Consider the following 13,439-nt stretch of genomic DNA (forward strand, 5'->3'; position numbering starts at 1 on the left):
AGGCACAAGAAGGAAATTTGCAGGCACCAGAAGCAGGGACATGTGGCCTGGGAAGAGTACAGGGATGCAGTCCAGATTTGCAGAGATGGGATCAGGAAAGCCAAGGCATGGATGGAATTGAGCTTGGCAAGGGATGCAAAGAACAGGAAGGGATTATATAGATAAGTTACTCAGAAAAGAAAGTCCAAGGAAAGCGTAGCCCCTCTGATGGATGAGAAGGATGAACTGGTAACGACGGACATGGAGAAGGCTGAGGTACTCAACAGCTTCTTCACCTCAGTCTTCACTGCCAGTCAGACTTCCCAAGTCTTTTGTTTCCCTGAACCCATAGATGGAGACTGGGGGAGCAAAGTCCCACCCACTGTAAGAGAAGAGCAGGTTTGAGACCACCTGATGAAATTGAACAGGTACAAGTCTATGGGGCCTGATGACATGCACCCCAGGATCCTGAGGGAACTGGCTGATGTAGTCACCTCTTTTCATCATACTTGAAAAGGCCTGGCAGTCAGAGGAAGTCCCTGGTGACTGAAAAAAGGGAAACATCACTCCCATTTTTGAAAAGTAGAAAGGAGGACCTGGGGAACTACAGATCGGTGACCCTCAGCTCTGTGTCTGGCAAGATCAAGGAACAGATCCTCCTGGAAGCAATGTCAAGGCACATGCAAGACAAAGAGGTGATCCAAGACAGCCAAAGATGGCTTCACCAAGGGCAAATTGCGCTTGACCAATCTGGTGGCCCTCTATGATGGAGTGGCTGCATCAGTTGACAAGGGAAGACCAACCAATGTCATCTACTTGGACTTCTGTAAGGTGTTTGACACAGTCCCATGTGACATCCTGGTCTCCACATTGAAGAGATGTGGATTTGAAGAGCGTACCATTCAGTGGATAAAGAAATGGCTGGATGATTGCACCCAGAGAGTGGCTCTATGTGTATAAGTGGAGGACAGTAACGTACCTCAGGGGTCTGCCCTGAGACCAGTACTGTTTAGTATCTTCATCAGTGACAGACAGTGGAATCGAGTGCACACTCAGCAAATTTACAGATGACACCAAGCTGAGTGGTGCAGTTGTACAACAGAAAGAAGAGATGCCAGCACCTGGACAGGCCAGAGAAGTGGGCCCATGTGAACCACATGAGGTTCAACAAGTCCAAATGCAAGGTGCTGCACCTGGGTTGGGGCAATCCCAGACATGAGCACAGACTGGGAGAAGAGCTCACTGAGAGGGGCCTGGGGGATTCTGGTGAATGAAAGGCTCGACATGAGCCAGCAGTGCATGCTTGCAGCCCAGAAGGTCAACTGTGTCCTGGGCTGAATCAGCAGAGGAATGGTCAGCAGGGGAGGGAGGTGATTGTCCCCCTCTGCTCTGCCCTTGTGAGGCCCCTCATGTAGTGCTGTGTCCAGGTCTGGGGTCCCCAGCACAAGAAGGATGTGGATGTTCAGTCTACAGAACAGAAGGTTTCAGAGGGACCCCATTGCAACCTTCCAGTACTTAAAGGGGACTTAAAAAAAAAAAAAAAAAAGATGGAGAGCGACTCTTCCTCAATCAGTTAACAACAGGACAAAGGGGGAATGTTTTTTAACTAAAGGAAGGGAGATTTAGATCATTGGTTAGGAGAAATTTTGCCTGGCAGCAAAGGACCTGGGGGTGTTGGTCAACAACCGGCAGAAATGAGAGCATCAGAGACAGTGGGGCTAGCATGACAAGGAAAGTGACTGTCTCCTTGGCATTGGTAAGTCCAGACCTCAAATACTGGTCTCAGTTTTGAGACCCTCACTACAAGAAGGGGGCAGAGTTGCTGGAACACATTCAGAGAAGAGTAGCAAAGCTGGTGAAGGGACTAGGAAACAAATGAGTTCAAATGACTTCTCTCAAACATACCTCTCCTGAAGCATTTAAAACTCATCAGTTTCAAAAAAAGTTCAGTAGAGTTCAACTTTTTGTGAAAACGGGACTTAGGGAGAGAAAAGGGATCCAGAAGAGTATTCTTGCAAGCAAAGCTGCAGTTTCACTAAATTGCTTTATTTAGACACTGGAGAATTCGTACAAATGAGAGCTATGTAAAAAAAAAAAAATAGTTTTCATTAAACTTCACAACTTATCAGATACATATGATCAAACAATGAGATAGACGGAAGCCAGAGAAGACCAAAAGTTAGGGTGAAGTGACAGCATTTTAAGAGGGTGTTCACCCTCTAGTCCTTTTCAAAAGAGGAAGTTCTTAAAAGAGGAAGTTCTACAAAGTTCTGGAAAGCTAAAATTAGATACATGCTACAGGAGAACACTGCTTTATTTTAGGAATTACTACTGTTCACATCGGTAGAAATATTTTTAATATTGTCTTACGAATCAAGTGTGTTCAAACATTCAAATAAAACAAAAAATGTCAAATAAAAATTCCTTCTCATAATTCTCATCTGACATCACATTTTAGGTGTCAGACCACCACCTTTCAGAAGACCATTAATGTGCCTTTGCTTTACATTCTTCAGCTGAGTCTTACTTGTCAGATTTGAAAAAGCAGGTGCTGCTCTTGTGACTTTTCCAAAAGAAACAACAGTTGTTTAACTGAGGACTAGAGGTTTACTAAACTAGGAGGCTTTTTTCCCTTTTCTTCTCTGAAAATTGTAAGCAACTCTACTAAAATTTTCAACAGGATATTAATGTTACCTTGAAGATCTAATACTTCAGAATTGTCCCCTGCTTTATATGTACATCATGTCTTCAGTGATCCCCACCTCCACCCCCCCCCCAGAATCTCAGGTACCATGCTGCTATTTAACCTTCTCAATAGTAATAGATGAATAATAGATTAAAATTAGTATTCAATCAAAAAAATTTTGCAGCTCTTTGAAGAGAGGCAGGGAGAAGGACAATGAGCATGAGGCCATCTGGCAGCCAGGTTTGGGCATTCACTGAAAACAATTAAGGAATTGTCATTTTCTTACAGCAAAAACATGGAAAACATGCGATGTGTAGGTGTGATGTTTACTATTCGCATTGAAACAATGCAAATATTTTGGGATATGACTAGAACTGTGTTTGTTGTAGTTAAAAAAAAAAAAAAACAACTCAGTGCCTACAGTGGACTCGATGATCTTGAGGTCTCTTCCAACCTAGAAATTCTGTGTACAGCACTGCTTCATGAGAACCTGGTAACGGAGAGCAATAAAGCTGTCAAAAAGATTTTGCATGCAAATATTTGCTCTATTTTACCTCCACAACTTGAAGGGGTGGGGGAGGCAGATAAAAGGTTATCTGATGGTGTTTCATATCAGAAACACTGCATTAATAATAAATATCTAGACTGATACTGCATCTGTACAGCACAAAAAATACCAATTGCTCTGTCCTCACGTATGCTCTACAGATGCAACAAAACTGGGTCAGCACAAAGAAAACTGAGGTAAAATTCTTCATCCCCCTAAGTCTCAAATAGCATAGAAAATAAAAGGGCCAACACTAAACTCATCTTATTGGCTGATCAGCATCCACCACTCACTGACAATGCCACCAGTCCACCCTTCTGAAAAAAAAAAAAAAAAAAAAAAAAAAAAAGGCTACTGTTGTAGTCACTTTTTTTTTTTTTTAAGAAAATTAGAAGGTCGTATTTAGATTCATCATTAATCAAATTTGGTATCCCAATAATCAAATTATTTTCAGGTGTTTTTACAATTTAAAAAGAAAATGAACATCAGCAGCTTTATCTTACTTCAAGTTCTTTACTTGTTCAAGTTCAACTGCAAATGGTACTGCACATGCACAGTACGCAAGATTCATTACGGAAAATTTGCATCAGCCATATTGTGAGAACAAGGCACACCGCAACTACCTGAGCTTCTACCTATCTGAATATGCACATACAGTTTATCAAGAGAATGACTGTGAAATAATCCTAGTCAAGCAAATCAAGCCCCTATAGCATGACTTTGACACAACCTTGGAAAACATGTAATCCTAAACGCCATGAGTAAAACAGTTAGATCATAGGTATTTAAAAGTGACCACAGTTTGACTAAGGGGAAGGAAAAAAAAAAAAGGCACCATGATGGTCTGCAGTTTAAAAAAATTTGCTTTACGCTGTTCTGTTGGACACTATGGGAAATATATACCACTATTAAATGTTAATTGTTATCAGATTTATTAAAAGAATTCAGTGATTCCACAGTATTTTCAGATGTATATTTTAATATGCAATCTTTGCAGGTAAACTGAGAATTTCCTATGTTTGAAAACCCCATATCAGACTAACAGCTTTTATGAATTACTCCATCTGAGGTCAATATAGGCTATGCTGATTATAAAAATGAGCGTCTGAATGTGCTAGAGAACAATACAGTCGAAACTTAACATACAACATGTATATAGAAATAAAATTATTTTTTGTTTGTATTCCAAATTTCTGATTGTTTAACGTTTCTCATAAGGTGTAGGGCATAGGACACACTGACAAGGAATTACGTTGAAAAAGATCCTCCTGAACTGAGCTAGCATATATAAGTAATAACCACAGCTTACTGGCAGTTTTACACAAAATGAATAAAAATTCCACTTATCTTGCTATGGAAAGGACAAGAAATAAATCATTCAGCAAGTAGGACACCAGATCAGACCAGATGTTTATGGGACTTGCACTGCGTCACACAAATATTGGCTCTGATCCAAAACAGAAAATTAGGACAGAGTAGTTCTACCAATAAGAGTGTTCTACCTAACTTCACAATAATTTATTGGAATTTATCACACAGTGAACTTATAGCTGAATTTGGAGACCTTAAATTGCTAAAAATCTCTCAAAACACACTGCATTATACTTAGCATTTTGTACTTTAAAAGCACAGAGCTGCATTACATTAAAGTCAAAAAATCATATAACCTCAAATGGTTAATTAGAGTATATCTTCTTCTCTTGGTAGGTGTATTATAAATGCAGGAAATGATTACAAGTCAGATACTATCCTTAAATTACCACATATTAAAAAACAGCATCCAAAACACATACCTTGCGGTGTTCTACAACCTACAGCATCCTAGCTGATTAAGCACTGACATCAGCATAGATGCTGCTGCTTGCTAGAAGCATTGTTCACCACAGCAAAGTGCAGAGGAGAAACAATTAGTTCTTAAATCCGTTCCAAATACAATTTTTTCCCTCCTCTCCAGAGAACTTCATCTGAACTACAAAATGTTTTTTATTAAATGTTCAGCATACCTGCTAAAGTACATTTTCACAGATAAAACTCCATAAATCTGTCTAACACAATCACAGTTTCAGGGACTAATAGGCAGAGATAATGTACTCACAGGGTTAATTTGGTTAACTTCAGTTAAGTAAATATATTCCTTATACAAAAATAATTGCTTCTTCTTTCACTCTTCTTTTTCCACCGCACAACAAAAAGACAGGAGAAAAGCATACAGAGAAAACAGACTATTTCACTCTTCAGCATCCATGAGGTTTCATTAATGAGTTATCAAGCAAAAAGAATAAGAGAATAGAAGTTCACAAGCCAGCAGCCGGCATCGCAGGCACTCTCCATTGCTGAATTTAAAAGAAATGTCAGAGTGGCAGCAGCTACAGTCAACGCTGGAAGCTGATGCCTCTGCAGGAAGAGGATGCTGGGAGATTTTCCCAATCTGTGCTGCAGCCTAATTCTAATCCATCACTCCTAACTGCAAGGAGAAAATGGAGACAGGAGGAACGCAAAGTGATTTATATTTAAAGACAAAAAGGGAGTTGCCACAGCATTCCCTGAATAATTATACCATCTTTTCTTTTAAGTCAGACAGAAACAGACAAGTATACTAATGCAACCACAGCAAAAATAGAACAAACACATAGGAATTGATAGCAAACAGCATTGAAGAAAAGTAACTGTCTCGTGTTTGATTTTCATATTTATGTAGTCCTCAAGCAAATGAGCATGGTTTTTATTAACCCTTTGGCACTTTCTCCCTGTAAATTCAAGTGTGGGTTTTTTTTTGTTTGTTTGTTTGTTTTTTTACTTAAAATCTTGTGAGCAAAATAAAATAGCACAGAGAGGCAGTTAACATGAATTGGTTATATTCATGAACATTAGTACCAATGGGAGAAAGTAAGAGTCAGAAGCAAAACAGCTGCAACAGGAATAGTTTCATCCCCTTGGTCTAATCTCTCCACATAAGAGAGAAAGGGAAAGCTCAGCACATGGGAGCTAAGCAGCAGCAAATTAAACTATGTCCTCTGTTGTTACCTTATAAAATTGTTCTTTAATGCTAGAACACCTAGGCTAAGGGTATGTGTTCATAATTATGTCTACAATCACTAATTGAGCTTAAATCACAAAAAAAAAATCATCAGGAAAAGCCTGTAAAATAGTGCAGGAAACCATAGGTTTGCATTCACTAAAGTTTACCGTTTCAGACAGGTGTTAATTAAGTCATACTTCAAGGCTATCTACTTAAACAATTTACTTTTCAAAATACAAAAAGTAATGCATTTTGCATCACACAAATATTGGCACACAAATATATATATGCATCACAGACATAGAGGTGCACAGTATTTCCTAAAACACTGGAGGCAACCAAGGACTGTGAACAGGAAGAAACATCAGACAACACAAAGGACTTTAGTAATATGTGTAAGTAATAGGGCTTTCTCAACCAGAAGAAAAAAGAAAAAATAGGAGTTTTGGCTCAGTGAAGCATAGGTAGTGAATGAAGCCACTCATGCCAAGCATCCACGGTGAAAAAAATAGAAATTGTTTTAATACATACCACCCTGACATTAACTTCCAAGCCAGCAATGGCTAGTTTGTAATTTCTTCTGATCACCTGATCCCACCACAGTTATGAGCAATTCCACAAGCTCACCATCAAGCTACCCTAAAACACCCAGACGGTCGCAACATGCCATTGCCTGCCTAACTAACCCACAGCGTAACCGTGTGCTAATTGAACTGTTTCACTTAGCAGGTCAGGTTCTCCAACCAAATACAACTCTGTTGCCAGCCCAGTTTCACATCTCTTCTGTTCTACAAATCTGAATGACACGATGCAACAACAGTCCTCTGTTCTCCCTAGCCACACAAAGCAACAGCAGAGGGAATGTGGTGTTTCGTTTCTGAAGTAAACACAAATTAAACTGGAGTAATCTTACATGCTGTGGCTGATTAAGCACTTTCACACCTAAAACTTCCATGTAAACCCCATTTCTTAAAATAAGTCAAATTTCCAAAAGTTTGAAGTATAAGATTGAAACCATTTATAGAGTTCAAATACTGCTTCCCTGCATAACAACAGTATCCTAAAGATGTCAAACTGTTCATTGGGCTGCACCAAAACAGACACAACCACTCGTACATACATGTGCTACTCCAGGGTTTGCAAGGCAGAGATGAAACTGACAGCTGCCTTGACTAATACAACTTACTGACAACAGCAACCTTGAAATCAGGATGTTTCTCCCTGAAGTTGTTCCTGATAGCATTAAAGACCAAGGATCTCTGAGCTCTCCACCACACAACTTGGAAATAGCATTTATGTGTACTGTCAGTAATTCCATTACCATTATTTGAGGCAGGGAGAGAGGACATGACAGGAATTCTCTCACCTTGACTGCACGCTAGAGACAAGACAGTCTTGAATCAACGTTGAGTAGCCGCATAAAAACCTACCCAGTTCACACAAAACACAAACCATGTCCTGTCTTAAATTTAGGCCATGTTTGAGACCTCAGAAAACACATCCCTGTAAAAGCTGAGAGAGACAGGAGCCAATTTCCACAAAAATGCAGCAACTTCCTTTAACTGATAAAAATGAGCCTTCCACCTGCAGATGTCAAAAAAAAATGTTTTCCTGAGATTACCTAACAAAAAAAGCACAGACACACACGAGCTGCTCACACAAGCCACCTTCACAACTGTTTCCCAAAATTTTCCAAGACAGTTTTCAATTATCTGTCAAAAGAAGAGAGACAGTATTAAAGATCAGAGAGCGGTTTTTAATAGTTTAAAATAAAGCATGTGGCAGAACTGGTTTTCAGTTCCCATTTCCTAAGAAGGATCATCCTTCTCAATATTTGAAGAAGTTATAACCTACAAGTTTTTATTTTTTCATCTGTTTACGAGTCAGAGCTCACTTTTTCATTTCCTTATTCAAAGTACTCATGATTCAAAAATTGTGACACCAGTTTGTGAACACAACTAAGTACTCTGAGATCACAGATTGATCACCTAACTGTAAAAAATGAGGAAAGAATATTCACATTCCTCATTCCAGCAAAATATAAAAAAATAAACATAAGAAACATTTCAGTATAAATCCTTTACCACAGAACTGTCTGTGGTAAGAATCTACATCCCTTTCAAAGTCCCTGAAATATTCAAAGAAGAAAACTCTTGAACTGGATGACTGCAAATTATCACAGCATTCTTCATTAAAGCACAGGATAAGATAAACGCTAATTTCCCAAAAGCAATTTAAAGAGATAACATATGGATGTGATCAGCAGATCACACATTCTAACATCAAAACTAACACAATAGGCTCCAGAAGTCTATTATTATCCTGAAGACACCAGGAACCCCTGACCTAAACATAGTATCTGTGTTTACTACTATGGTGTTAATTTGTCTTTCATGGAAGAGCTAACCACAAGCAGCTACCCAAACATTTAGCCTCAATGAAGACAAGCTTCACTTGGCCAGCACTGGGTCATGTAAAATAGGCTGTTCTATCCTGCACGGGAACCTTTCAGTGAAGGCTTGCAAGGAAGAATGGCACGGGAGAGATGCAGAGCTTTGGGAAGTTCTGTGCAGAATGTCCCAGTGTGCTCCAGCATCACGGTTCCCCTTCAAGCCAGGACAATTCAGACTGTAGAGTTCGGTTTGAGGGATTTTTTTGTTTGTCTGCCTGTCTGTCACTGGTTTCCCCCACACATGAGTTTTAAGCAGCTATGGACACATGGAATTGCACGTTTCAAAGTCACCAGAAGACACCACAACAAAAAATTGTAAAATGTATCCTGAAAGCATCTACTAAAATACAACAAACAAGTCTTATGCTAGAGGCAAAAGGTTTAGTTGCAATAAATACAGAAGCTTTAACAATAATATAACCATTGCCCACTCAAAACCCCTCAAATTTACAGAACTGTTGGGGTTAGAGATTAGGGGTCAGATTAGGCTGCTTTCTTGACTACTGCTGTTCCAAATCTTGATACTGACAACAGAAAGTAGTTAGTGTGTCATATGTGCATAGCTATGAAAATCTTATTTACTGGATACAAAAATCACCTTTACAGGACCACTTTTTTCCCTGCCTTGAGGACCAAGCACAAGAAAATACAACTTTGATCACAAGTTGTCATCGCTGTTTCTCACCATCTTGAGACAATGTGTGAATATGAATTCAAGCATATGGAGATCAAGATTGTTCTTACAAGCTTTTGGCTCCCAGAACTCAGATTTGAATTTAGGGTCACTTCCTCAGCTGTTCAGTTTCCTTAACTGACAAAACACACACATGTGCAGGTATAACCGAAATCTTAACTACACTTCTGAGATTACAAGGATAACCTGCTCTAACTTCCTTAAACACTTCTGGCCCTTAATCTATCACCCCAGTAATTCCACACAGAGCTGCTTTGGTAGGATCAAGGATTAACAAAATCCAGCTTTGGGTAGGAAAAGGAAATGCAGAAGAGGAATGGTAATATAGCAGCAAAATATCAGCATTTCTGCTGCAAAAAAAATATAGAAAATCCTATGAATTCCATTATTCATCAAAACTCATTTGTCTGCTTCTCTTTGGAATTGTGGCTTAGATCTTTCCCCTATTTCATTTTTGAACTGTATTCACAGGAGATTTCACTATCTTTCCAGATCTCCCACCAACGCCAGAACTGGAGGTTGGGCGTCAAAATTTTCTGTACAAATAGAGCAACACGAAGGTGGCCCCTGTATGAACTGTTTTGATCAGCCAGGCAGACAACTGCATTTCTTCACAAAGACAACTACCAGTAATCCTCTGTAAAACATGCCCAGCCAGTTACCATAGTATAACCACTGTGAATGTTATTAGAGGAATCATTAAGGTTCGAAAAGACGTTCAAGATCATCTGGTCCAACCATCACCCTACTACCAATGTCACCCACTAAACCTTGTCCAACCTTCCTTGAATACCCCCAGGAACGGCAATGACACCACTACTTGTCATTGCCAGGAACGGCAATGACACTACTACATGTAAAGGCAAGATGGTGTTTTCAAAGAAAAAGACTGCACACCAACTAGACTACAGGAAATTATGATAATCTGATGGTAACCCATTCCTGTCACATACTAATGAAATTTTAAGGAATAATTAGTAAAATAAAACAGGAGAAAATTAAAATATAATTGAAAGAGCATTTAAGTTCTTAACAAGTTTAAAGCTTCAGAGAAGACGTTAAAAAAAAAAAAACAGCAATGACAAGGTTAATACAAGATTAAGCATACTATGGTTAAAAACTAGAAAGAGCACATACCTTACTTTTTAGTCATCTTGTAAAAACAAAGACAAAATAACTTCCAAAATAATACTCTGACAACAGAAAACATAGGTCTCCATATTCAATAGAAAGAATTTCTGAATAATTCAGGGGAAAATTAATGTAGCAGAAATACATAAGGAACAAATTGCAGAATTTGGTAATTACCTTGGTCGCTAAGGTTAGAACTGTATTTGAGTTTTTACATAATAAAATTCAGATGCTAACGAAACATTTTAGGAAGAATTAAAGGATAAAACCAATCTTTTCTATCTATACATCTTTTTGAGCTTATAATTCTATTACCCAACAAGAATCTAAGTTACCTTATGTAACAGACTTGTACAACACTTAAAGTAAGCCAACACTCAGGTGAAAACATGCTGATACATTTGGTAAGCAGCAGCTTAGCACCAGAAAACTTAATTATTGCCAAAGGCTTGAACTTTAAAAACAGAGATTTATTTCAAGCTATTGAGTTATTTTACCACAGGGGATACCAGTGCAGAAGTAATGTAGAATTAACTGTCCCATGTAATGGCAAAATTTAGTTTCACACTGATCCCAGCTATCCTCTTCATAAGGTTGAACATGCTACATCAAAAATTATGGCCAAGACAAAGTACTTACAAAAATTTAATAGCTAGATTTGACAGAGTAAATAACGTGAAATTCTATGGCTTGTTTTAAGCAAAATAGCAGACTGCCTGTAACAGCCGTACTTTGACTTTAGCGACAGTAAGTAAAGAATTATATTTACACTTAATGATCCCTCCACACTTCTAATAGAACCATGAAATTTGTGATCATTCAAAAAATTGTCAGAGTTGCTGAGTATGCATACAGTACCTAACACAAGATCACAAAAGAGTCTAGATAAATAATCTAATCCATTTAGACAATCGGAGCAAAGACTGATTGCCTCCTGGACTGGTCCTCAGTTACAGCAGCCAGCACTAGAGATTTAGGGAAGGATTTTAACCTCTTAAGATAACTCATTGGTCTTTTAGCATCTAACCTACACAACCTACCTGTAGTTAAGCAATAATAATAATAATATGGAAAACAGACAGTTAAAGAAAAGTTAAATTAGTAAAATTGTGTGTTATTTACTGGAGCAATATACACAGTACTATTCATTTATAAATATTTTATGTTACTGATACACAAAACATCATGATGACAGGTCCCACTTGTTGATTTAGAGAATTCTAAAAGAATAAGTTGATCTGATATAATTTGAATAAGCTCTTTCCTTGTAAGTAAACAGAAAAAGCCCTTATATATAAAAAAGATTCTACCCAATAAAAGGGTTAATTTCAGCTGAATTCAAGTGAGTATAATCAAACTGCAATAAATCACTCAAATAAATGCCAGATATACTGTCACAGAGATATAACAATTTAAGTTTCTTATCTGATTAGAAGAGATTGAAACACAGATACATTAGAAAATTCCAAAAGGAATTTTATCAACAGCAAAATCAAAAAAACTAGATACAGCTTCCCAAAATGTTGAGCCTCCAGTACAATGAAGTGAACAAGCATTCACTGTTTCAATGCAGTAATGCTTTCAAACTTCTATTACTGTATTAGTAACAGAAAGAAATACCATTAATTCTAGACCGAATAAGGTGAAAAATAACAAGAATGGCTCCAGATTGAGGAAAAGCTTCCCTTAGGCAACTTATCAGTATTATTTGAAAACTAAAACAATAAAAAATTTCAAGGAATACAAGATTAAAAACTTTCAGGAAAAGTCTGAAGGCTTGCTTTTTGTAGTTCTTATGCACATTGTTTAAATAGCTGTACCTTTTGAAAAATTTGAGAATGGAGTCTAAGTAGTGAATGCTGCCCGGATACAGAATGTATGTATTTTCTACATAATCCCCAGAACTGCGAAGCAGCTAATTATCTAAACACCAAGCAAGTCATCAGCAGCAATTATTTCAAATGAGATTGTCCTATTCTTATTGCTTAAATCTCATAAGCTGAGCAGTCTTCTCAACAAGCCTCATTTTCTACAGAAATAATGTACATGGTTATGCCAACTGTCTGGTCATGCTCTTAATATCTTAGCCTATTCGCAGTTTCAGTCAATTGCATTTAACAAAGAAGCTGTAAATCTGAGAGATAATTAAAATCAACACCTAGATAGTGCAGAAATACCTGAAATATGTACCTACTGACAGAAAAGCTACAGAACCATAGTTAACTGTTTTGTTGGCCTGCTGAAAAATGAAACCACCACCCAGGAGCAAGGAAGATTCAGATGCAGCTGGGGAAAGGAGAGGTATGTAGGTGCAGAGAAAGCTTGAGTCATCTGGTAGGGGAAGGTATAGGTTCGTAAGACATAAGGACATAAGGCTCAGTTCAGAGAAATTGGCCATGAGCACTGTCACCTACAATGAACACAGAATCCAGAAGAAAGTAACAACGGAAATGCTCAAGACTTACTGTGGCCATTAGCAATCAATAGAACATTTAAGTGTAAAATAAAAGCTGACACTGTAAGTCATTTTAATGACTCACTAAATGCTTACTAAAGCTAACACTTCTCAAAAATCTTGCGAAGCTTTAATCGGTTTACTTTTCATTCTTCTACGTATTATGGTTAAGATTTTACAGGCCTTTTACACTTTCACTAACCAAAGCCTACAACAACTTCCCCACCTGCAAAAATTTGATGAAAGCAATTCAAGGTCAGCAATATTGTGTGAAAGTAACAAAAGCCTTTCCATATATCACAGGCCTCTACAGTCCTCTGATACAGAAACACATCAAATTCTGTTTTCCATTAATATTACAGCAGCTGAATTAAAATTTCTAAGCCAGACTGAAAAAAAATAATAGTCTTAGCAGTTTGGAAGAACAGTGCTGTTCAAACATATATTCTTGACATCCTCTGTCAGTTAACCATCAC

General features: G+C 38.0%; 1 protein-coding gene across 2 annotated transcripts in view; it reads right to left on the minus strand.

The window, feature by feature from the left end:
* Positions 1–13,439, minus strand: part of TTC39B (tetratricopeptide repeat domain 39B) — a 77,412-nt gene that overhangs the window by 36,843 nt on the left and 27,130 nt on the right. Inside the window, exon 1 of one of the 2 annotated variants that reach the window (XM_084503214.1) lies at positions 5,308–5,443. The exons of the other annotated variant lie outside the window; for it this stretch is intronic. The gene's annotated coding sequence lies outside the window, so the exon portion shown is untranslated. Of the gene's footprint in view, positions 1–5,307; positions 5,444–13,439 lie in introns of those variants that run through there. 2 annotated transcript variants of the gene reach the window in all.

Source organism: Aythya ferina, assembly GCF_964211825.1.
Source record: "Aythya ferina genome assembly, chromosome: Z".
NCBI classification, from domain to species: domain Eukaryota; kingdom Metazoa; phylum Chordata; class Aves; order Anseriformes; family Anatidae; genus Aythya; species Aythya ferina.